Genomic DNA, 27,720 nt, shown 5'->3' with positions numbered 1-27,720 from the left:
TCCACTAAGGGGCGCATAGGTGGATCTCCTTGATTCTTGTGGATTTTAGGTATTTCAAAAAGTACAGGTAGTCTAGGTGATAGTACTGACAAGTAGTTAAACATGTCGAAGGTCGATGAGTGAGTCAATGAACATATCATTCAGAAACATTCTGATACGGTTGTATGCTATGTTCAGTTAGTTCAGGCTCACTTTAATATATGCGTTACTTTCAAGTATCTTCCCCATTCTTTCCTTGTAGTCCATTTTGTGCATAATGACCAGTCCACCCCCTTTGTAAGGTTTCATTAGGCGGACTGGTAAAAGTCTAAAGTTGCTTAGAGCTTCTCTTTTATTCTTGTTCAAGTTGGTCCTTAATTCAGACTTGCGTTGACGGTTAATAAAAGCTCTAAAGTCCATTTCGCACATTCTTCCAAATAGTAAAATGTACGGGTGTAAAGGGGGATTAAATGTACTAGAAATACGCAAGTTTGGGTTCCCATTGTAGTTCCCGTTACCCAAAATTAATTGTAAATTGAGTTTTCTAGTGTAAAGTTTAAAGTCCAGTAATAAGGACCCTAAATCAGTAGCATGAGATGGAATGAATGTAAGTCCTTTTGCAAAAATTTCAACTACTAGAGGGTCGATAGTGTATTTGGTAAAGTTGTAAATTTTGAAATCTCTGCTTTTATTCATTACAACTTTACAAGAGGGGTTGTTTGAACTGACCCTTTGGTGAAAGGTCACCTCTTGTTCCTGTTGTTGTTTTTCCTCCTTGTGTTGTATTTCCTCTGTTGCTTGAGGGTAGATTTGTTCATCCCCTGCCCCTGATGGTTCATGGAGTTTTTTGGAACATTATTTGAACTCACGCCCGCCATCTAAGAATTGTTGCCCTCATCATCCTGGTCTGTGAAGTAGTTGTTTTGGTGAGCTTCATTCTCATTTAGTGCCCCTCAGTTTCTAGACCCTGGTAAACCCTCATTTTGATTGCCGTTACTATTATCAGATGTACCCCTTGTGGTATTAAAACCTCTAGGGGCATTCCATATTAGTGATGGGGGAGGGTCTGGGTAAGCTGTTCCATTTGCATAGTCCCTCCGGTCTCTGTTAATTATCCTGATTTTAGTGTCCCTAGTTTTTGACAGTAAGTTATTAATACTGGTAAAAGTCCTGTTATATTCAAAATGGTATCTTTGGAAGTCAAGGTCCCTTTAATTTCTTCGTCGAGGGTAGTAACGTCACTAGATAATTTATTAATGTGCACCTGATAATGCTTGGACATAATCTTCAATAATTCTAACCCCTGAGTGTTGAAAAATTCACTAGTTCCGTGTGAAAGGCAGCATCTTTAACTAATCCAATAGGATACTGCCAAAAACGCAAGCCTTTCTGCACAATCTTCTCTTTAAGACATTCACTAAAGTAGTTCACTTCTAGTTGCAGTGTTCTTATTTTAACAAGTTTAAAATCAAACAATTTTAGTTTCTCCACAATACTCACACTCCCAGTCACCGGTTGTCCCACTAAGTTGTCGGTAATGTTGTCAGCAAGTAGTTTAGGCTCATCCCTGAGCCATGAATCCTCGGCGAAGAAATTAAACGGCAATCAAAATGAGGGTTGAAATACAACACAAGGAAGAACAACAACAACAGGAACAAGAGGTGACCTTTCACCAAAGGGTCAGTTCAAACAACCCCTCTTGTAAAGTTGTAATGAATAAAAGCAGAGATTTCAAAATTTACAACTTTACCGAATACACTATCGACTCTCTATTAGTTGAAATTTTTGAAAAAGGGCTTACATTCATTCCATCTCATGCTACTGATTTAGGGTCCTTATTATTGGACTTTAAACTTTACACTAGAAAACTCAATTTACAATTAATGTTGGGTAACGGGAACTACAATGGGAACACAAACTTGTGTATTTCTAGTACATTTAATCCCCCTTTACACCCGTCCATTTTACTATTTGAAAGAATGTGTGAAATAGACTTTAGGGCTTTTATTAACCATCAACACAAGTCTGAATTAAGGACCAACTTGAAGAAGAACGAAAGAGAAGCTCTAAGCAACTTTAGACTTTTACCAGTCTGCCTAATGAAACCTGACAAAGGGGGTGAACTGGTCATTATGCACAAAATGGACTACAAGGAAAGAATGGGGAAGATACTTGAAAGTAACGCATATATTAAAGTGAACCTGAATGAACTGAACATAGCATACAACCGTATCAGAATGTTCCTGAAAGATATATTCATTGACTCACTCATCGACCTTGACATGTTTAACTATTTGTCAGTACTATCACCTAGACTACCTGTACTTTTTGGAATACCTAAAATCCACAAGAATCAAGAAGATCCACCTATGCGACCCTTAGTGCACGCTCGACAATCAATCACTTATTCTTGTGCTAAGGTGATAGATGAGATTCTGAAGAGATTTGTGGCGCTGGAACCTCAGATTTGCAAAGACTCTTGGACATTTTTGATGAGTATTAATTCTTTAGCTTATAATAAGCACTTTTGTTTTTTTTAACAGTGGATGTTTGCAATCTATACACGGTGATCCCACAAACCTTGGGAACAGAATGGGTTATCGACCATATGAGATTTAAAGGGGCAGAACATTCAGAACTGAGATTGATGGAGGAATTGCTAGGTATAACACTGTCTAATAACTATATTACCTTTGAAAAAGAATTTTTCAGACAGCAGATTGGTGTAGCTATGGGCTCCCCTTGTGGAGCTAGTTTCGCCAATTTAGTCATGGCCAAATGGGAAAAAGACACCATTTTTGATAACCCTGGACTGAATGAGTGTATTTATTATTACACCCACTTTTTAGATGACATTTTTATGATTATTAAAGGGGGTGTTGAACTAGCTGCTGAAATTCTGGAGCAGTTTAATAGGTCCACCACCTTTCTCAGATTTACTAGTAACTTCCACATAGATTCTATGAGCTTCTTGGATGTTGAACTATCTAAAGATAGAGCCCAGAAAAAATATCTAGCAAGGATTTTCCGAAAGAGTACTTACTCTGACTCATTCTTGCATTACACTAGTTTTCACCCACTCCACCAGAAGAGGAGTGTAGTGAAGGGCCAACTGGTACGAGCGGCCAGGATGGCTATGGAGTATGACCACTTCTTTGAGGAATGTGAACTCTTGAAGTCCATGTTCTTCAAGAGGGGGTACCCCATTGAGTTGATTGCTGACCTTATAAGGGAGGTGAGTAGTAAAAGGGCCTCTGGCCACTTCAGACCCATCCTCTCCCAAGAATGGACAGCAGCTCACAGTTTGGAAACCAACTTCTCAGTAGAGATAGAACTGAGTAACCCCGTAGTTAGGAATAGTATTGGACCACAAAGGGAGCAAAATTGTTTGAGATTCCGGACTATATTCTCTTTAGATTATGAAGCCCTGATCACAATACTGGGCAAAAACTGGCAGTTGTTACTGTCCGATAGGGATATACAAGGAAAGTTGGGAAACAAACCGCTGGTCACCTGGAAAAAAGGAAGGAACCTAAAAAAACTTACTAAAAGTAGTAACAGCACTTTTAGAGGCACCCCAGGGACATTTAAATGTGAGGCATGTAACCAGTGTCGACACATTGCTACAGGGTCAAAATTCATTATTAGGGGGCGAGACTATTTCCTGAAGAACAAGTTTAACAGTAACTCCAAAGCCTTAGTCTATGTAGCATTATGTCAGTGCTGCCCTAGTTTTTATGTAGGCAAGACTGATCGTAAGTTTAAGGAGAGGATTTATGAACATGTTTTTTACATTAACAAAAGGAAAATGGAGAGCCCACTAGCTAGACACTGCATTGAAAACCCTAACCACAGTTTCAAATTTAAGGGCATCGACTCAATTGAGATGAATAGTAGAGGAGAGGCGTCTACACTTATGTTGGAGAAATTGGAACTTTTGTGTCAGCTTAGACTCAATGCATGCTTTCCACCGGGCTTGAATGAAATGATTTCTAGTCTATGTGTGCTAAAATTAAAGATCCTTAAGAGATAGTAGCTGCACACACATTATTTTTGTTGGATGGTTAGATAATAGATGCTCATTAGCCCTAGGGAGGTTACGATTGCTAAGTTACACCCACCTTTTATAGGTTAAAAGAAACATTACACAACACAGTTTTTTATGAAAAGATTACTACTTCCACGGGTTCCTGAACATTAGTTATAAGTAAAGTGAACTAACTACAATTTTAATTAATACTATTTAATTTACTACATGTTCCGTTATAAGACAACAGAACTTTGTTTTTTTATAAAACTAAGGCACTCATTTTACCTAATGACTTAACAAAAAACAAACTGTTTGACTTCAGTATTTTAGGATTATACCTTTAAATTATGTGACTGTGCTTAATTGGCTAAATTGTATTAACAAGTATGAGTCACTAGGATACTACTTAAACTTGTTTTTTCTTTCTGAGCACTATTGTCTGAAGAAGGATTTTCCAAAAGAGTACTTACTCTAACTCATTCTTGCATTACACTAGTTTTCACCCGCTGTACCAGAAGAGGAGTGTAGTGAAGGGCCAACTGGTACGAGCGGCCAGGATAACGTCTTCCACATTACCTCAGTATACCCAACTCCACAACCAAGTAAAGAAATTAATCTCCATAGACAAAAAAAACTTCTATAATAAACTACAAACCAACAACAGGAAAAACCCAAAACAATTCTGTAATTCAGTCAATTCCCTTCTGCATCCAGGGTCCAGGAATAACCCTCGCCCCGACCCTAGTTTAACAGACTTGGTACTGAGCACTCACTTTAACACTTTCTTTACTGAATCCATAGCTAAGCTCACTAAAACTTTCCCTAAAAACAATCCTCCCAACTCTCCCTCCCTTTTTCCCAACAACACTAACAACTGCCCCCTTAACTTCCAGATCAAACCAGTTTCAACAATCTTTATAAAAAGGCTCTTATCTAAACTAAAGCCTTGCTCCAATGCCCCGACAATATACCCTCCTCCTTCCTCAAATGTGCGCCAGAAGGCATAGCTCTCCCTATCAGTATCCTCATTAACAGATCCTTAAAAGAGTCTTATGTACCCAAACTCTGGTGCTCAGCCTACATCCTATCTCTTCACAAAGGTGGCAAAAACACAAACATTTCCAATTTCCGCCCAGTCACCCTTCTGTCCCCAATATCCAAAATATTAGAAAAATGTGTTCACCATCAACTTATGCCGTTCTTAATCCAGAATCACCTCCTAACACCCACCCAACATGGCTTTCGCCCTGGCCACAGCACCATAACTGCCTCAATATCCTTCCTAGAAACTGCCAATCGAGCTCAAGATTCTGGATTACTAGTATCCACACTACTGCTAGATCTGTCTAAAGCTTTTGACACCATCTCCCATAAACACCTTCTCTCACATCTCACCAACCTGAATCTCTCTCCCACTACACTAGCCTGGTTCTCCAGTTACCTATCTGACAGATCTCAAGCCGTCAGATGGAAGAACTCTATCTCCTCCTTCTTGCCAACACCAACTGGCGTTCCCCAGGGGTCTATCCTTGGACCCTTACTTTTCAACATCTTTATTAATAACCTCCACTCTGCCATCCCCGATACAACAGTCATCCAATATGCTAATGACTCTTCCCTAGTCTGTGCCGCCTCTAACCTACCTGAACTACTAACCAAAACCCAAATAGCATTCTCCACTACAGAGAACTGGATGCAACAAAATCATCTCTCCCTCAACTGTAACAAATCTAAAATTCTACTCTTCCCCCCTCACTAGGGCTTTCTCCTTTGACAAAAACACTTTCATAGTCCTAAGTTAAACCAACACTGCTATAGAAGTCGTCCCCTCTGCAAAACTTCTTGGCATTACTATAGACGAAAATCTTAAATTTGACATCCACATTCACCAAAACATAAAGAAAACCCACCAAAAGTTAGGTATGCTCTATAGGAATAACCGCTTTCTCACCAACTCCTCTAGACATACCCTGGCAACTACCTACCTTCTACCTACACTACTTTATGGTGCCCCTCTCTTAACTAATCTGTCCTCTTCTAACATCTCTAAACTTGAAACTTGCTATAATAAGATCTCTAAATTTGCCACTAATTCTAAAACCTCAACTCACCACTGCCTTTGCCTACAATCTCTGAACTGGCTAGAACTGTCTAACTACCTAGACTACCTCCAACTAACTACAGCCCATAAATTAATATTCTACCCTGAAAAATGCCCAGCCTTAACAAATATCCTTCCTCCATACATCCCAAATAGATTTCTGAGATCCAAACACCAAAACTTAGTCTCCATTCACAAACCAAAATGTCCTGCTGGCCAACTACTTCTCTCCTTCTCACTAGGTAAGAAATGGAACCCTCTTCCTCCTTCTCTCAGGACTACACCCAACTCACAATCCTTCAAGACCCAACTATTCTTATATCTATCATCCAAATGGAACTGCTCCTGCTTCCACCCTACATAAATTCTAGTGAATACCCCACCGACTGTTCTACATCGCTTGCATTTCTCTACTATTCTCCTAAAATAGACTTAGCAGTCTTTCTCTGACTATGGAATTTCTTCCTCAATACTACAAATTGTAAATACTGTATATATCTGTACCACCAATGTAAAAAAAAAAAAAAAAAAATTCCTATTGCTACAGACATTAGTATCATGTTGTTTTGAATTTGGAACTCCTGTAAAAGGTGTTCTCTATTACCTATTAGCTGCATTTTTTGATTTACATCTTATGCATTTGCATTACTGATTGTATGAATTTTATTCTTGTATTTTTCTTTAACATTTTGTAACCTTTAATGTATTTGTATTGCTTACGGAGCTTTTCTCCCCGGGCCTCCACTGAAAACGGGCACTTTTAGGCCCAGTGGACTTCCCCGGTAATCAAACTGAAAATAAATAAATAAAATAAATAAATAAGTTAGGAGAAGTGTTTCCTAATGAAAAGCGCTTTACACTTTGTGACTTGGATTCTGTGCAGCCAGATAGTTTTTAACTTTTTATTGCTTGGCAGTTACTGGAGTGTGCACCGGACTACTGATTGCTGTAAGCTTGTTTTACTCAGCTATTAAACCTTGTTGGACTTTGTAGTGTGCGCTCATCTTGTCTTGTGCCTATTAGTTTTTGGACGTTTTTAGTAAACATGATGGTAAGTGAAACAAGGGAGCATCAGCAGTAGTTCTTGGTATTAAAAAAAGTCCAGCTCTGTAAGGTGGGATCAAAGTATTAGAAGGTATAGAAACAAAAAGGAGACATGAAAGCTGGATTAAGGAGCACATTTTAGCTCTGGTTTCCCCAAAAATCTTTCTTAATGCAAACTTAGCAAAATGACTTAAAGTCAAGAGGGCACAAGGCATGAGTATTCATTTTCTCCTTTATTTTATCACTGATCAGGATTGCTTTGACAAAGAAATTAAGAAAATGAATGCAAAGGCAAATCAAGGATGGTGCGGTAGTGTTCATTTTAGACTAATCACAGGTAATTAAATTCAGAGAATGAAGAGGCACTGGAAGCAGTCCTGCAGAAATATGAAAGGGAAGACGGAGTGTCAAGATTTAAATGTAACGCACAGAAAACAAATATAGTAAGAGAGCAAAGAAAAGGAAACTGATGGAATACAGAGTAGAGGGATGTATGGAAATACCTGAGGTTAATGATTTGAGGAACAGGAATAAACATTATTAAATCAGATGGTGAGAGTATGAAATAAGACACAGAGGCAAGCTTTCAATAGCAGAAAGGAAAAGCAAATACTCTTCATGAAGACCAAAGAATTAGAGCATTGGTGATGCAATTAATAGCTTACCTTAGATAACAGATATGGTTCTTGATTGCCAAATCAAACAAGGTATGAAAAGGCTTTGTTAGCAAAATGCATGAATGCATCATGAATGAAAAGAGTTTAGGAGGAATAAATATGGGAAATGGAAGCAATCTATATTAACAAACCAAGGGAAGAAAGGGGTGGTAGAGCCCTAGTTTTCAAGATTGCTTAAAATGGCAGTCTGTAAGAAGGAAATGATCAAGGAAGGACAGGATAATGGTGGAGATGAAAACTTCACAGGACAAATGGATGAAGTTGTGAAAGCAAAATATATGAAATTCGGAGGGAAAAAATAGAAATAGGATTGAGAATGATGATGCATTTTTGAAAGGCTCAGTTTGCGGGTCTAACAAGAGTACTATCAGCTATTATCTGCAGTTACATACATACCCCTGACAAAATTAACTTTTATGATGTTGTCTTTTGTTTGTCATTTGTTGGAGGAATAACAATGGTCTGCATGTATCACTACAGGGATAAACAATTTAACTGTTATGATGTTATCTTTTTGTCATTTGTGGGACAAAATGACAATGGTCTGCATGTATCACTGCAGGCATAAACAATTTTATTCTATCCATCCATCTATCCATCCAGAACACCCTTTGCCTATTTTTATACACTGTGTCAGGGTGTTACATCAACAGTGACAATAATCTAGATCCAAAGTTCACAAGACAGATGCAAAGAATTTTATAGTCTACACTGAAGAGTGTGATTGACCTATCACATGAGTAAAATGAAGGAACAACCCTTGGTTTTAAAATACTAAAAGATAAAGCTGAGCTCTACTGACCAGGAAGATTGCTGTCCAGTAGTGTAATTAAATTTTAAGCATTGAGCCTCATGATTATACTCTGAAATTGGGGAAACCCACAGGCTTGTTAACTACCTTTCTGACATCAGAAATGTAGCTAACAAGTTTTTGTTGACTGCCTGTTATAGCTGTTATGCTCCAGTCTTAAAATGCAGCATTACAAGTAATCAGCAGCTACCACGGAAGACAGGAAGCTCTTCAAACACTTCATTCAGAGATTTTTTTTTTTAATTAAGCGTTTTTACAGCTTCCCACTACCCTTCTGTGTTGGCTATTGTCAGGGTGGCAGTGGTAAGTGCATGACTCCTTTCAAAGCAGTCAAACATGCAGTGCTTGTACACTTTTTTGTCTAAATTTTGAAGTACGTGGAAGTAGGTAAAGGTCCATGCACTACAAAATAATATATATGATCTGATCTGTCTCTCGCTGCCACCTTGCTTATCTGTATTAAGCTTAACTCTGCCCCTAACCAGAACCCTACACTTTAGGTCCCTGCTTCCTTAGAGTATAAGTACACCTACAAAGCATGTGTGGAAGTTGGAGGCCTTTTTCATTTTGCTTTATGTTACCATTTGCAAAAAGGGGACTGTTTACTTCCTTTGTTGACTGTTTCCTTTTTAGGAATTGTGTGTTTTTTTTTTTTTGACAGTTTGGACAGTCAATGGAGTTGGTGCATTGGTGCAATATGTTGTGATTTTCTTTAAGTCAGTATGACTATTCATAATATACCCATAATTTATAAAACTAGGTTATAGTACATAATATCTACACCTAGCAGAATTTCCATGGACTCCCACAATATCTCCATTACTTAATAATTCACTGATCTTTATTTGGGTGATCTGTCCTGTCCTCTCCTTTACCTTGACAAATACAATCATGGCACTAACAGTGGACAACTGACTTTCTTGAATAAACACTTTGTGTAGCTTTATATGGCACTAAGCATTACAAACATGTGTTCCTCTTCATTAAAGTCATAAGTATATAATCTGTATTGTGAAAATGGCCATAACTCTATCCTTCTTCCACCATTGTCATGAACCAGATATGTGGAATATTCATTTGGTAAAGGATATGCAATATTCCACAGTGATAAATTAGCTATAAGTATGTGAGAATGAAAAGGCATGAGTATGTTTTATTAAAAACTATGCACAGATGGATATGGATAACTGTTTATAATATAATTGCAATTATCAAGTATAGTGAATATAATATATGCATTAAAGCCTCATCAGGCTGAGGAAGGAAATCCATTTGTCTGTAGTAGTGACTAGCAATAAAACTTAAGGTTAAGGACAACTGCATAAATACAAGGTAGTACATGGTGAACTTCATAAAAGAGATAGAAAATCTTTGGGGGATATTGAGATCCGCCTAGTGCCCTTGAGTAGCACTAGTCCTCTTGAGCCTGTATTGTTAATTCCATCCCAGATGAATGCATTGATGCTACAGATGCATCTGAAATAGGTGTTAGTCATTAACATTTATTTCAGAAGCATCTACAGTCTTATTACATGCAGTTAGGATAGAACTAAACACATCAACTGGCATTGATTGACAAGCACTAATTGATGTGCTATCAGTCTTTGAATATCCATCTTAATGGTCACTTTACTAGCAACCTGAATCTAGTAGAATATTAGTTTTTGTACAGTTTAAAAAAATCCTTTCAAATAAATCCAGAACAGCATCCCTCATACTCAAATATGGACAGTCCAAGAGGGTTGTGGAGGATGTAATATTAACTTGCTAATATGTGTTTTTGTTATGAATGTAAATTCTTTCTGTTATGGTTGCTGTATAATTCTTGGGGTCTTGGTTCTTTCAAGTAATAGTACCTGGTATTAATTTTGATGGCTATTTGGAGTAGCTCCTGTCTAATCAGCAGTTATCTTATTCTGTGACTATAACTACATTTCACTGATGCCGTGAGAATCCATGATGTTAAAAAAGAGCTGTTGCCATCACAGTATAGTAAAGCTGGTCCTTTATATGAGACTGGCACATTACAGTTTGTCCATACTGTTTTCTTGTTTGATCCTAACAAGGTTGAACAAAAATTCAGTTCAGTATTCAAAAAAACAAGTTCATACTTTATATGCTGAAATTTTATTTTGTACAATATCTGGTCACATTTGTAAGTACACTGTCAATAACTAAGACAGAATGTCCTGTATCTTCTCAGATTAAGTCATGTAATGATTCTGTCTTATGAGTGCCTAATCTATAGTCAAATGTCTCTTGTAAATAGTTCTTGTCTGATGCATATTGCATTTACCCAATGTGGGATTAGACCATGATGGGGAAAATATGGGCCCAAGTGATGGATATAGAGGATTATGATTGGGCCACCACTAATAACCTGCTTAGCATGTGTTCATGACATAGATGCTAAGCAGTTCACCTTGACAGTAAAGCTTGAGAGGTGAATCTTAGCATCTATGCTGAGAATATATGACTTCATGAAACTTTTTTCTGTTCCATATATTACTAATTACAGAAATAAAAAGCACTAAATGCTTTACTGACTTTAAAAGCCAAAAAGGACTTAAAGACTGCTGTCTTTCATATAGATAGCAGCAGACCAATCAGCTTATTTCCTGAATGTGTAGGTGGTGGATACAAAGGAAAAAAATCAGCAACAGTTTTTAAATATTACTCTAATTCATATAAAATGTTAATGGAACAGCATATTTTGCAGCAGTAGGCATTTTCTGAACAATAAGAAGAGTGAAACTGCATTTCTGGTACATTTGACTAACTGTAATCATTTGTGGGACAGTTGAGAGGCAAGAAAAATCCCAAGTAGAAAACCCAATCATAATAGCATCTGGGGGTATAACAATTGTTACACACACCCCAAGTGTTGTTATGATTGGGCCTTGTGTTGTAGTAGCACTTTACATGTTTATTATTTACCATTGTTGGAGCATAATCAGGGTGTTTTGTGCACTATATATTTATTAAATATATTTTAATCCATGCATGCAGTTCATGTAAACTCATAGATAACTGACTACAAACAAATGAAGGCTAAAGTTTCATTAAAAATGGATAATCTATTTGTTAATTGCTGACAACATTGATTGTAAATGATTTTGTCAATGCAGAGCACATCATCTCTGAAGAGTGATATGCTGTGTTGATGTGATACTCCAGTGCCATAGCCCCAAACAGAGTAGTAATTCTGTAGTGGTGTACTACCTCTGTCACTGCCATTGACAACTGTACATCATCTTGAAAACATTGTCAGATTACTAGACAGGGCAGAACAGTATAACGATCGTCAGTTTATTAGACAGGGCAGAACAGTATAATGGTCATCAAATTACTAGACAGAGCAGAATAGTATAATGATTGTCAGATTACTAGACAGGGCAGAACAGTATAATGATCATCAGATTACTAGTCAGAGCAGAACAGTATAATGATTGTCAGATTACAAGACAAAGCAAAACAGTATAATGATTGTCAGATTACTAGACAAAGCAGAACAGTATAATGATCATCAGATTACTAGACAGAGAAGAACAGTATAATGATTGTCAGATTACTAGACAGAGCAGAACAGTATAATGATTGTCAGATTACTAGACAAAGCAGAACAGTATAATGATTGTCAGATTACAAGACAGAGCAAAACAGTATAATGATTGTCAGATTACTAGACAAAGCAGAACAGTATAATGATTGTCAGATTACTAGACAGAGCAAAACAGTATAATGATTGTCAGATTACTAGACAGGGCAGAACAGTGTAATGATTGTTAGACTACTAGACAGGGCAGAACAGTGTAATGATTGTTAGACTACTAGACAGAGCAGAACAGTATAATGATTGTCAGATTACTAGAGAGAACAGAGCAGTATAATGATTGCCACATTACAAAAGAGAGCAGAACAGTATAAAACTGTCAGATTACTATAGAGAAAAGAACAGTGTGCCAGATTGCAAAACAGAACAGAATGGTATAATGATTGTCAGATTACTAGGGAGAACAGAACAGTATAATGAATGTCAGATTACAAAACAGAAGAGAACAGTATAATGATTACCAGATTACTAGAGAGAATAGACCAGAGCAGTATAATGATTGTCAGATTACTAGGCAGAGCAGAACAGTACAATGATTACCAGATCACTAGACAGAACAGAACAGTATAATGATCGTCAGATTACAAGACTGAGCAGAAGAGTATAATGACTAATGATGAGAAGAGATTCTTAACCTGTCAGTTGTTTATCCAAACAGTAAAGAACATTTCTATAATCCCCCATGTTGTACTGATTAACAGGACTAACGTTTTTGCTTTGTGCCTGAGAAGAAAACAGTCCTTTCCATGCAAAAGACAATTAGGACCTGAACTACACCTACTTCCAAAATTAGATGTACTGCTTGGCACTTGTAGGCACTAGCCTTGCTTAAAGAAGAAGCCATATTATATTTTAAAACATCTAGTGTAGTGAACTCTCAGCCAACAATATATTCTTTATCCAAGATCCAAAATAACATATAAATAACAAACTCTGCCATCCTATAATGAAAACTTATACAGCAAAAAAGAAACTTCCTTGCATAAGGTTCTGCCCCCGTCCACCACACCTTAGTCCAGAAAGGCAGGAGTTATTTTAGGCAGGCTGATATTTCCCTGTTAATTTCTCATCCAACACTACTCACTAGCTTTCAATAATCCTTACACTTGTTCCCAACCTAAACAGAATCAGTAACACTCCTTTACCCAACCAAAACAGAATCAGGCATTAGTTAAAAAAAAAAAAAGCTTTAAAATTACTCTTTATAAAAGATTTGTCTAAACGTAACAGCTGCAGCATCTTTTCCAAGCTGCCATAGCAGTACTCTGGTAGGATTTCATATTATGTTCTCATCTACCAATGATAGTAATCAGGAATTGTTTCAGTAGTTTCAGAAGGGACAACCAAGCATGAGCTCAGCTACAAATGTAGACCTGCAAAAAAAATGCAATGAACTGAATTTATAACCACTATCAGAATGCCTCATTTCCTTTCACTTCAAGCAATTGAGAGAGGAGCACATTATTATCAAACGTCTGTTACTATGTACTGAAGTGATTTATAACACTTGTCAATGGAATAGCAATACTTTGTTTTGTGTCATTATCTTTTGAATAATTTGCTTATAACAATGAGAGCAAACATAGAACAAAATAATATGATATATTGTTATTACTATCACATTAATTATGACAGACCTAGAGGTTAACTGTGTTTTAGTAATGCATATTGCTGTTATGATGCTTACATCCTATCATTTATTTTTCAGGAAAGTCAGGTTAAATTATAGTTATAATTAGTATACTGGGGTTTGAGTACACATAACCTTGCACTCTGTGGATAACAAAAAATATCAGGTTACTTGTCCACCAAGTGTTACGTTATGTTATGATGGCTGAAACGTTAAGTATGAAAAACAATAGTTTAAAACATTTGGAATAGGATAACAAAAGAGAAGAATATAAAACATAAGCACATTTATCTTTATTCCTTGTATGCTAACATAGTTCAGTAACAATTCAAATTCAAACTGCAACAGCAGTCCATAATTATTAGACTATAGTTTTTCCCCTTTCTCTATTATAAATGTTGCCTTTACTGAGACATAATGTCTGTCAGATTGACTATCAGGGGCTCTTGCAGAAATAAATCTTCTATTCCACTGTTTCACATGGGACAAATGCTTGCTGTTATGAAGTAATTTACTGTTTCTTTCAGACAGATAAGTTCATAGGTTCATAGGTATTTACAATGGATGCTGTTAAAGTGACAATTTAGTAACCTAGTTAAAGCAAGCCAAAAGACCTGCAAGTGTATTTGCAGCATAATAAATTTGTTGTAGAGCAGTCTCTGAATATTGGGTGGTTCACAGGAGAAGTGGTACTAATGCTAAGGAAAAATATAACAGTACTAGGATTGGACTTAAGGCAAGAGGAAGTAATACATAAAGGCATGCAGGTTGTGGCAGTATTTGTAAGGATGAGAAGATTTACACTTCCAGAGAGAAAAAGAATAATGTGTTCTAGGGATGTATTCTTAACAAAATTTAAGAATCACTGTATATATTTATTATTGGTAGTATAGACATGCTAGTTAATAGCCAGGTAGTTGAAGCCACCTAAAAATGTCAATATTGTCATACTCTCATTTCTCCCTTTTATGTGGTGTCAGGTGTCATGTGAACAAATCACCCAGACCAGTCTTTACACCACCAGGTGACTAGTTGTAATGCGTATATTACGTTAATGTAAATATTCTGCTACTGATTTAAGTCTATTTCATGGTCACAGGGGACACGGCCAGGACCTGTAATTACCAACAAAATGATAATTAGTTTTGTTTAAAGTGACCATGGCCTGAAGAAATTCTGTGGTGGTGTCATGTGGGATGCCATCATCTGAGATAAATACAGCTATGTTCCCATATCTCCCAGAGAGTTTAAACATATGACATGTGAATGGAATCATACCTTATATGAACATTGCATTAGTGACAATCTTCAGATTAACTGGATATAAATGTTTAGCTGTATATATCAACTTCATTTAAATATTGGATTTTTATTGTTTTTTTATTAAGAATGATTTATATTCACAACATGTAGTTCTATAAAGGAATGTCTTGTCTGATCAGCAAGAATGTTTCCTTTTTATAACCAAGTTGTCAGAAAAATCATTGTTCCATCTAAGCTCATAACCTTGAAAAAAAAAACAGTACTCTATGCAGTTTCAGCATTACTGTTTTTGATTTTACTGTCCTGATTGTAGGCACAATCTTTGTGATTGCTGTCCTTTTTTGATTGTAGGCCCAATCTCTGTGATCACTGTTCCTTTTTGATTGTAAGCACAGTCTTCATGATTACCGTCCTTTTTCTTTGATTGTAGGCACAATCTTTGTGATTACTGTCTTGATTGTAGACACAATCTTTGTGATTACTGTTGTTGTTTTGATTGTTGATCCAATCTTCATGATTACTGTCCTTTTTTGGTTGTAGGCACAATTTTCATGATTACTGTCCTGATTGTAGGCACAATCTTTGTGATTACAGTCCTGATTGTAGGCACAATCTTCGTGATTACTGTCCTTTTTTTATTGTAGGCACAGTTTCGTGATTACTGTCCTGATCATAGGCACAGTCTTCATGATTACTGTCCTAATTGTAGGCACAATCTTCATGATTACTGTCATTTTTGTTTGATTTGGGTGTTGGGTATCAAAGGTCTATATTCACTCTCAACTCCTTATGACAGTGCTTTAGGAAGTAACTGAATTTATGGGATCATATTTTTAAACAAAACTAACAGTTCATTCTATTCCTTCTTTATCTTTGGTTACCACTGTAATCCAAGATTGCTTTTACTGTCCCATTCTTCTTGGTTTGACATTCTTACTAAGAGTAATTTGACTCCTTAAAGATTTAATTTGCTTAATCTGTACTAGCTATGGTTAATGAAAGTTCCTCATCAGAAAACTTTCCTTGGTTTTGTTTAATTAAACCTTTGACTTTCGCATCTTAATTTCTATTATGACAAATCCGAACATTAGAGTCACTGTAAAATGCTCTGCATTGCTGGCATGAGCTTCCTAGGCTCTTTGATGTGAAAGTATTCATGTCCTTTACTGGCAGCCTACTGTCATCTCTTACTGGCACTTGATAAAATCTTGGTGGTTCTGTGCATTTAACTTTAATTCTGTGAATAACCTGCAATACTTTAAAAATACCTATTTGTTTTTTTTTATGATGTGAGGTAATATTTATTAGTACTTTTGTTTGACTTCCTCTACTAGGTTTCTGTCTGTGTCAAAGGTTCATGACCTTCACATGGCTGCATAGACTTGACTTCTCTAAGCACTTAGATATTTCAACCCCCCCCCCCAAAAAAAAAGCAATAATTGTCAATCACAATGATTTTAAAGAGGAAAGGCTACTATTCTGTCAACTGCCATGGGATCATAAGCAATGAGACTGCACAGCACCAGGGCAATTAACATGATTCCCTTACATAACACATATGTGAGTTATGCTGCCGATTCTTGCATGGTAACATTCCACAGTGCCATGTATTCGGTAAATGCAGGCACTGCGGCTAATTTTAATGTATATGGCTACATTTATAGAGTGCTGAAATGTACTTACTCATTACACATGCTATTACTATGTTGCAAGTGATGCTTGATACATGTTAGAAACCTTACTAATGATGCTTATGTATAACCCACTGGGCATAGCTGAACTGCAGTACAACATCTTGTGACACAAGCTCACAACATCTTTGGGCATGTGTTCATTCTCATCAAAACCTGCTTCTCCTGCCTTTATATGTCTGAGATGCACTCCATTATGACCTTTTCACAGCCTTCAGGATGGTCCTGGCATTCTTGTGGTAGTACACTATACCAGTGGAATTGGACCATTCATGCTCATGGCCAGCACAGAAGGTATATCAATGATATTGTTTGATGAGGGTGAGGCAGAAAAAATAGAAAGTAGCAGCAAAAACTGCCCCACTAGACAACAATGGGCACAGCATATGATAACCTAGATAAAGAAGTGATGACTGGTCACATGTTTTGGCCAGGATGAGTGCAAACATGATACTAGTCTTTACACCTAGCTATTCTGGTCAATGGATGGTCAGACATACTGAATATCACACATTCTCACATACACAACACAGCACAGTCATCTTCATCATCATTTGAACATGGGGGCTAAGGAGTAAGTCACAGTCCTCAGCATGCAAACAGAGAAATAGGAACACAGTGACATATGTATGTCTAAACACATAAGATGGGGGCATATTACGGAAGGTGGAGATTGGGTCTCAAGGTGAGAGGTGATTTGTGTGAGGCATTTGATCCTCCTGTAATGCGGGTGGGTTGCTGCCATATGACTGTAACCTGGGACTGTTCTGCTGGATTGGTGCAGCAGGTAGGACTTGGAATCTCCCATGCCAAGGATGGTTTGCAAACGTGGGACTGTGACCTGGATAGTGTGTGTGTTATCACCCACAGTGATATGTCTCAGATTGTCCTATGTTATCTGACATAGGACAGGACTTTATACCTTGTCTTGATCCTCCCAGTACCCCTCTACAGACACACACACACACACACACACACACACACACACACACACACACACACACACACACACACACACACACACACAATCACACACACACACACACACACACACACACACACACACACACACACACACACACACATGCACAACCATCCTGGGCACATACTTTTCCCTGACTTTAGACAACCCTGCCACTCTGGGCAGTAATGTAGCAGTGTTAATTATGTGCCACCATGGGCTTCTTTAGACTAGTCATTAGACTCTCTCTAGACTCCATGTCCTTATAGAGTAATTTGTAGTGCTGGGCAACATCCCCATTAATAACATGTGACACAGCAGACTGGGTAGCTTCAGACTATGGCTCAGTGAAACTTTGGCACATCTGCAATTTGTACTGAATGCTGCCTACATGTAAGTGGCCATCTGTAATATGTGATAAGATTTGGCACCCCTGCAAAGCATCAGATACGATGTGCTTATCTGCTGCTACAGCAAGAGGGGCAGCATTGTTAGTGTATTCAGTCATGAACAAACCCCACCATGGAAATAGTGAGCGCTCACATTACACAGTGTAATTTTCATATGTGGGTGAGGAGACACTTTCCTTTTTTTCTGTGGGTCAATGTCCACCCACAATAGAAACAGAATTTGCCATAGTGTCACTTGACTGTGACTCAGGCATTTGTCTCATTAGAAGCAGCAGTCTCTGCATGAGCCTGTTGCTGTTCCTCATCCTTTATTGGTGTCACCATGGCAGAGGTCTGCCCTGTGCATACACAACAGACTCACCAGAGTGAAAATGAGTACCAGTGATACCACTGCTGCCTGTGGCATGCACTCTAATGGTGACAATGCAAGCCGTACTATGCAATATAAACTTATCTGCAGTGCTGCCCTGATGTGCCTGGACATCTGATATTCCTATGACAAAATATAGACAGCATATAGAGTGCTCAGCCTAATGTCCAAATTTACAGTGTTACTGTTCAGTAATCTGCTGTAACTGTTACTACCCTGGTGCATCAGTTTCCAAGATGCATGTGTGTGTCTATGTGTGTGTGTGTGTGTGTGTGGGGGTTATCCACTGCAACACACTTGATCTTGCTAACATCACCTGTTTACAGAGATACTAGAACCTTCTCTTGATTCATTAGCATACTGTTCCTAGTTGTCCCTCCCCAAGACTGACCTCTCAGCTTTTACTGAATGTGCTTTTTGTCTTGGTGTGGTGCAACATGTCAGCAATACACTTACATCATTGCTGTATTGTGCAGAGCCATAAACCAAGAGCATTTATGTTGCAGATCACTGTATGGCACACCTGATCTCTCAAAGGCTGGAGAAACCCCCTCTCTCCAGCAGGTGCTGCCCATTTATCCTAACTACCTGTAGCAGAGTGTCATTTTCTGCAGAACTGAAATTGTCAAATGTCTGCCATCCATTTCAACCTCTGAATATGCATTCACTTGAGAACATAAGGCTCATAACTATAGGTTTTCTACAGTTGGGACTGGTAACATCTAAAGACATGGGCTACCTATGTATGCCATAGTATAGCTGAAGGAGCAGTTTTAGGGATATGTCATTCTGTAGTAGGAGGGGGAGATTGTAACACAAAGAGCTAGTGAACTTCCCACATAGCGGTATACATGGTCTCCATGTACAGTCAATCCTCTGTTATGACCTATTATATATGGGAGGGTAGTCATCCTGGGGCCACCACTGATGGTCACATGGGGAAACACGTGATGTAGCTAATCAGAACTAAGTGGGGGGAACACAGGTATATGCATACCAATGCTGCAGCCAACATCATAGGCTGCCATATGATTTGCATAAGGTGCACTATCACCATCTGATGTCATAGGCCTGTACAAAGAAAGGATGTCTTGATACTGTTGGGAACCTTGTTGCCAATATAATATGTGCACACATGACACATGCAGGTACATATTTTGTTATTGCTAAGATTATATAAACAGAATACTTGTACAAGTGTACACATCCTCAAGAAAATATACAAACACAGGTTATCACACACTTGTAAAGTACTGTATATCTCCTCAGAGCTGCTTATACGTGCTGAAAGTGGTAATCCTCCAAATACTTATGGCAACTTCTCCAAAAATAGCTTTTCAAATCTGTATGAGTTAGCATCAAACATTGTAGTGTGTTTATAACTACACAACTTTATGCCAGTTTCCTTGGCATGTTTACAAATGAAAGAAAGTGTAATGATTGCCTGAATAATTTAATTTAGTTACTGAACATCTGAATAATGAAGTGCAGATTGCTGCTTCTGCTCCTTTCTGGCATCCTGTGACCACATGCTAATAAAGAGTTTCAGCACAAGTATGCACATTACGCTTCTGTGAAGTAGCTAGCTGTGCAACCCACCAAGCATGAATGACACTGCATGCACAATTTATAACTACTATTTACTCATCAGCAAAGGGACACTATTTTGAGTGAATATTTATGTGGCAATGGCTACCTCCATGGTGCATGAAAGAGAGCAAAATCATGACCATTTCAAGAGATGACTGCTGGACTCACATGCTGATCCAGTCAGCAAGTCAGAAAAATAAGGTGTTGGCAGCAGTAACAGACATAACTAAGAGAGGGGAACATTGCAAGAAATGGTATAATGACAGGCAATACTATTATCCTGATGCTCTCTGAACATGGATGGTGGAGGTTAGCAAACAATACTCCAAATGATACTGTAGGTGGACTGCAATGTCATTCTTTTAGCTATGTGTGGAGAACTGTTCTTCCTCTTGCTAGGTATTTGTCTCATTCAGCACACCACAGTTGTGGGGTAACTGTGCAGAGCTTTTCTGTAACATGACGGTGTTTACTACATGTAATGTAAATTACCAACTTCTTTTGTTGTGGTTTCTGCAAAAAAACTCTTATGCGGTGTGGTTAGGCCACACCATGTCAGGATGTCTGTACTGTACTTAGTGTGCCCTTATGTGTACCAAGGCCATATTTTTTGCAGATGTGTTAATGTAAGCCAAGTTCAGACACCTGCCTGCTGCCTGGTATGCAATTAATGGAATATACAAAAGGCAAAGTAGGCTGTCATTGTTGTTATTGCATCTTACTTTACATATGTTACAGTTTGTTGATCTTGCTTTTTTCTTTCAGTGAGAGCAAAGTGAAACATGAACTATGCCACCTATGGCTGTAGGCAATATACACCAATGGCCAGGCAGAGTTAGTTCTACTAACTAATGCTGACTTGTGTTTAAATGTATTCAGTTCATTGGCAGGATGTATTCATTCATGGTTATCACCCCATTGTGTCTCCCACCTACAGATCTAGATGATGGACATGATAAGCAGGCATCTCCACCAGCCCCATCCCTGCTGAGACTGTAGCTGAAGAGAGTGAGTATGATGAGGCATTGCTGGAGAGGGGTCCATGCTCCTCACCTGCAGATAGCCCAGCACCATTGCGCAGCATGACCAAACCGCAGCTGGAACAGGTGGTGGAAGCTGCAGTGAAGAGGGTAATGGGCATGTATATTTCCCATATACAGAGCCTCAAAGAGTAGATTGCAGTTTCACTTTCCCATCTGGCTCAGACCACTGTGGTACCAGGAGATGGTGTGGCTCATACACCACCACATTGATCCATCATGTGGGAATGGATCATAGTAGTACTCCTCTGAACCAGGACACCATGGAGTAAATTACTGCTTATAACTCATCCTGTGCCCAACCCAATATAAACCCTTCCTCTTGTGTCATTCACCATACCCCCTGTATTGTCTAACCAACCCCATCACCATTTGTTTGCTCACTATTTATCTCTGTCCATCCAATGTTTTTCTATACAAGTACATGCACATCCACCACTGTCTATGCTGCTGTATGTCTGCCTGTCTGCCTCTGCACCCAGACCTGTCTCCTTATTGATTCTTCTTTTCCTTACATCTTTCACCCTCTTATCTTTTCTCTATATTAAGAAAAAAGGGGTACTATTCCACAAAATAAGTTTAAATGCCTTCCTATCATATTGCACACTCCTATATGTTGTCATAACACCAAATAAATACAAAACCTTCTCACTTAAGTTCGTTGTTCACAAAATGGCAAGGTAAATGGAAAACAAAAAAGCAGACAATGAACAGGTTGTAATAATTCTTTAATAAAACTAGATGTCACAACATAAGCGCTTTGTGGTCAGGCCCTTCATCAGATGAACATATCAGCCATAAAAACAGATATTTAAAAGAACATTCAACCAATCAACACTCAATACTGAATTATCTGTGTTTTAAGGGCTGGTTTTAATGGTACAACACCATTTAAACCAGGTGACTTTACCAGCCGCTAGTTCAATTATCCATTTTGTTTCATTATGCTCAGTAAAAGTTACTGTATCACCATCCCTAGCATTTAATCCAACAGTTTGAAAAACCATAAACATAAATGTATGCCCCTGGTTTTGTTCTATATGTTGATATAATGCATTATGTGTATTTTTTAACCATATTGCTGAAAGATGTTTCAGAATTCTGTCTTTTAGTCTGCAGTTTGTCTTGCCCACATAAAATGAGCTACACATCTTGCACTGAGCCAAATAGTGTGCATAACAATCCACATATTGTTTCAATGAATATTTCTTCCTTGTTAGAGGGTGAACAAATAAATTCTGATCCATAATATATGGGCAAGCTTTACAATGTTTGCAGGCAAAAGTACCTTTACATTGTGATATAACTCCAACTCGTCTTCTTTTCCGGAGTTACTAGTTCCTGTGAGAAAGAAGAATGACCGGAAACAGAGTTATTCATACAGCAGGGATGTGAAGAGATGGAGAATGTCAGCTTGACTCAAAATGGTGACTGTATTGTGTATAACTTGTCTGATGTTGTTTTATCTGAAGAACAGTTCATCATCATCATCTTTCAGCTTTTCCCATTAGGGGTCGCCACAGCGGATAATCTCTTTCCATTTCTTCCTATCCTCTGCATCTTGCTCTGTCACACCAACCGCCTGCATGTCCTCTCTCACCACATCCATAATCCTTATCTTAGGCCTTCCTCTTTTCCCCTTACCTGACAGCTCTCTCCTTAGCATCTTTTTCCCAATATACCCATCATCCCTCCTCAGCACATGTCCAAACCAACGCAATCTCGTCTCTCTTGCTTTGTCTCCAAACTGTCCAACATGAGCTGACCCTCTAATATACCGATTCCTAATCCTATCCATCCTAGTCACACCGAGTGCAAATCTTAACATTTTTAACTCTGCCACATCCAGCTCTGACTCCTGCCTTTTTGTCAATGCCACTGTCTCCAACCCATATAACATAGCTGGTCTCACTACTGTCTTGTAGACCTTCCCTTTCACTCTTACTGGTACCCGTCTGTCACAAATCACTCCTGACACTCTTCTCCACCCATTCCACCCTGCCTGTGCTCTCTTCTTCAAGTCTCTTCCACATTCACCATTACTCTGAACTGTTGATCCCATGTACTTAAACTCGTTCACCTTTACCAACTCTACTCCCTGCATCCTCACCATTCCTCTACCCTCCCTCTCATTTACACACATATATTCTGTCTTAGCCCTGCTGACCTTCATTCCTCTGCTCTCTAGAGCATATCTCCACCTCTCCGGAGTCTCCTCAACCTGATTCCTACTCTCACTACAGATCACAATGTCATCTGCAAACATCATAGTCCACGGGGCCTCCTGTCTGATCTCATCTGTCAACCAGTCCATCACCACAGCAAATAAGAAAGGACTCAGAGCTGATCCTTGATGTAATCCCACCTCCACCTTAAATGGATCTGTCACTCCCACTGCAGTTCTCACCACTGTCACACTACCCTCGTACATATCCTGTACCACTCATATATACTTCTCTGCCACTCCCGACTTCCTCATACAATACCACAACTCTTCTCTAGACACCCTGTCATATGCTTTCTCCAAGTCTACAAAGACTCAATGCAACTCCTTCTAACCTTCTCTGTATTTCTCCAATAACACTCTCAGAGCAAACATCGCATCTGTTGTGCTCTTTCCTGGCATGAAACCATACTGCTATCTGAAGAACAGTTATATGTTTTAAACAAGGAACTGACGTTTCTGCCCAGTGTGGGGTCGATTTATAATGAAGTGGTTTTAGATTTAATGCTATTTGGTAGAAATGTATTATTAAAGCATGTTTGGTACTAATACTGAGATTAGGAATACATGTTTGAGACAGCCAAGTACATTTGTTCTCTCCATGCATCCGACAATAACTACATTTCTAAAAGTATGTGAGAGTGAAGTGAAGACATATTCAGGGGAAAAACATAAACATACATATTTTAATTTGACACCTGCACAAAGGAGAGCTTTAAACTCACTTTCTAATGATAGCTGAATTGTTATCAAACCCGCCGATAAGGGAAGTGCAGTGGTAATAATGAATGAACAATTTTATCATGATAGTGTTAATAATTTGCTTAAAGACATATGCACGCTTTTACAACTTTCACCATTATCCATTACAGTCTTGATTACCAATTTAAAAAAGGAATGAATACGTATGAAAGATATGGGTTGTTAAATGAGGATATATTTAGGTTTCTATGGGTTGAACATCCTGTCATGCCCATATTTAAAGCACTTCCTAAAGTGCATAAGTGTTTACAAAACACACCAATGAGACCGATAGTCTCAGGGAAGGTTTGGGTAACTGAAACTCTATCCATATGGATAGAAAGTAAATTGAAACAAATATTACAATCATTCCCCAGGATGTTGAAGGATGCAAAACATTTTTGATGTCATTATATGACTGTTCAAAGGAGAAAGAATGTCATGATTGCATGTTAGTCACCTTGGATGTAAATAATTTATTTACAGTCATATCCAATGATTATATTCTAAAAGCCATTGAGATTGTTTTAATGAATACTGTGACTTTAGGTGCTGATATAAACCAACTAATTTGTACTTTACTACAATTAGTGTTAGAGAATAATGTCTTCTTATACCAAGCTGGATATTATCAACAGAGGCAAGGTATCACAATGGGCATGCCGCATGCCAATTCTTATGTGAACCTAGTTCTTCCCTATTGGAAGATATAGTGATTTTTAATGTTGAACATGCATGGAAAACACATTTGGTACACTATGTGAGATTTGTAGATGATGTGTTCCTCCTATGGAGAGGCACTCGTAATGATTTAGATTAATTTATAAAATACTTAGAAGCTACGACAGATTTCTTTAAGATTCACTGTGATGTGCTCTGACACTATGGTTGATTATTTGGATGTACGCCTTTGCAAGGAACAGGATGGTTACATACAAACCTCTTTATAAAAGACAAGTTGTTGGAAGAATAATCTGTTGGCTTTTGATAGTATGCACCCCAGGCATACATTCAATAATATAGTTAAGGGACAAGTGCATAGGGCTTCCCGACTAAGTACGGATGATAGACAATTTGAAGAGGAAGTCAATAATCTAAGGATAAATCTAAGTAAAAGAGGTTATAGGAAGGCCGTTATAGATAAAGGTGTTTAATATTAGTAGACCCCACAGGGTGGGTAAAGCTAGACCATGGTTCTCAGCAGGAGAACATAATCTGGAAGATCATAGAGCCACCAATAATATGGGTGATAACAGGAATATCAAGTTGCGCATGACAGTAACAATACTGGGGGGATATGTGAGATTGTTAGACATAATTGGAAGGTGTTATTAACCTATGAGAAAATAGGAAATATAGTGGGAGAGATACCCACTTTTTGTTTCAGACACAATAACAATTTAAAGTATTTAATCTGTCAAGAACATAATTTATCTGAAAGGAATAGGATTATATCACATCGTAGAGGTACTTTTGCCTGCAAACATTGTAAAGCTTGCCCATATATTATGGATCAGAATTTATTTGTTCACCCTCTAACAAGGAAGAAATATTCATTGAAACAATATGTGGATTGTTATGCACACTATTTGGCTCAGTGCAAGATATGTAGCTCATTTTATGTGGGCAAGACAAACTGCAGACTAAAAGACAGAATTCTGAAACATCTTTCAGCAATATGGTTAAAAAATACACATAATGCATTGTATCAACATATAGAACAAAACCAGGGCATACATTTATGTTTATGGTTTTGCAAACTGTTGGATTAAATGAAGAACCACACTGTAGAACAAACCAAACTTCACACTACAAGTTCCAGGCCAGATGAATTCCTGACTCTGAAAAGGTTTTTCTTAAAGCTGAGCCACCAGAGAAGTGTTACTTGCTCTTAATGGTATAAGAGTTTGAAGTTTTACAGCAGAAGTTATTTTTTTATTTTATTTTAATAAATCAGTCTGTGTACTAAACTGAGTGAATTCATCTGGCCTTTTGGATTAAATGTTAGGGGTGGTGATATAGTAACCTTTACTGAGTATCTTCTTTCTTTCGGCTTTTCTCGGTTAGGGGTCACCCCAGCGGATCTCCGGTCCGCTAATGATTGGCAGTAGATTTTGACATGTTGGCTTGCCGGGCCTAACGCACAGCCTTCAATGAAGGAATGCCCATTCACGCATGTCGCCACACAGAAGACGCTCTAACTGAGAATTGAACGGGCAACGTCAAACTGTGAGGCGACAACACTACCGCAGCACCATCACCCTTTACTAAGTATAATGAAACAAAATGGATCATTGAACTAGGGGCTTGGTTTAAATGGTGTTGTACAATTAAAACCAGCCCTTTGAAAGGCAGAGAATTCAGTAATGAGTGTTGATTAGTTGAATGTTCTTCTAAATATCTGTTTTTATGGCTGACATGTTCATCTGATGAAGGGCTTGACCCAAAAGCGCTCATGTTGTGACATCTGGTCCTATATGTTGTCATTCTATATGTCACTCTGCCTGGTATCAACCCATTTTCCTCATTTCCTGTGTAACACTTTCTTCACCTTTCATGCATCTGACTGGTGTCCACCAATATCCCTGACATTGCGGCTGCAAATGCTGCATGGTTAAATAGTTTCATGCACTATTTTGTGCCATCCTGCCAAAGGTTGCACTAACATATGCAGCATAGCCTGTATATCACTGTTTCATTTCAAAATGTAGCTGTCTTAAAGTACATGTTTTAAGTTCTCATGAGTTTCATGCAGAGACAACGAGCCACTCTGTGGATTCTGCCTTGTGCTTCTGTGTGTAGATTTAACTACACGGATATGTTCAAGTGTGTATTTATTGTGCTGTTCACTTATGTACCCAATAGTGCAAGTACTTGCTTGTAAACTTATTACAAGAACCTTCACCTGATCCATGTTAAGAAGCCTTAAGAATTCTGGATTGCTATAAAGGCTTTTACAACCTGGCAAAACAGTAAGACTAAACTGTTTACCAACCAAATCAAACTCTACTATGTCTATATCTAATAATGACTTCAGAGCTGTACCCACTTCTCTCTCCCAACAGCATGATGTCTGTCCTCTTGACACACCCACTAATTTATCTATGAAGACATGTAGCTTCTCTGCCAACCCTATTTCCACCACTAATCAGCAGGTGATACTTTTCACAGGTGTCCACAGCCATAGTAAGTCTATGCAGTTGTGCACACTTTTCCAGAAAAGAGGCACCAGAATCCTGACTTCAGTGTATTTGAGTGTGTGTGTGTGTGTGTGTGTGTGTGTGTGTGTGTGTGTGTGTGTGTGTGTGTGTGTGTGTGTGTGTGTGTGTGTTGAAGGGGTGTATGTGTGCACCATTCTTTTTCAGTCAATGCAGAATGCTTACACGTCAACTATCCTTTAGTTTGCAAAATGTCCCTAATTTTTCTGATATTTTTGTCCTCTCCATCATGAAATTGTTTGATTTTATGGTAAGTCACTAAAGATTACAGACAAGCTAATAATGCCAGATATTAGAGCTTCATACATGTTATTGTTTATTTTTAAG

Source organism: Protopterus annectens, chromosome 4.part1, assembly GCF_019279795.1.
Source record: "Protopterus annectens isolate FY-2018-M chromosome 4.part1, PAN1.0, whole genome shotgun sequence".
Classification (NCBI taxonomy): Eukaryota; Metazoa; Chordata; order Ceratodontiformes; family Protopteridae; genus Protopterus; species Protopterus annectens.
This window is presented reverse-complemented; position numbering follows the sequence as displayed.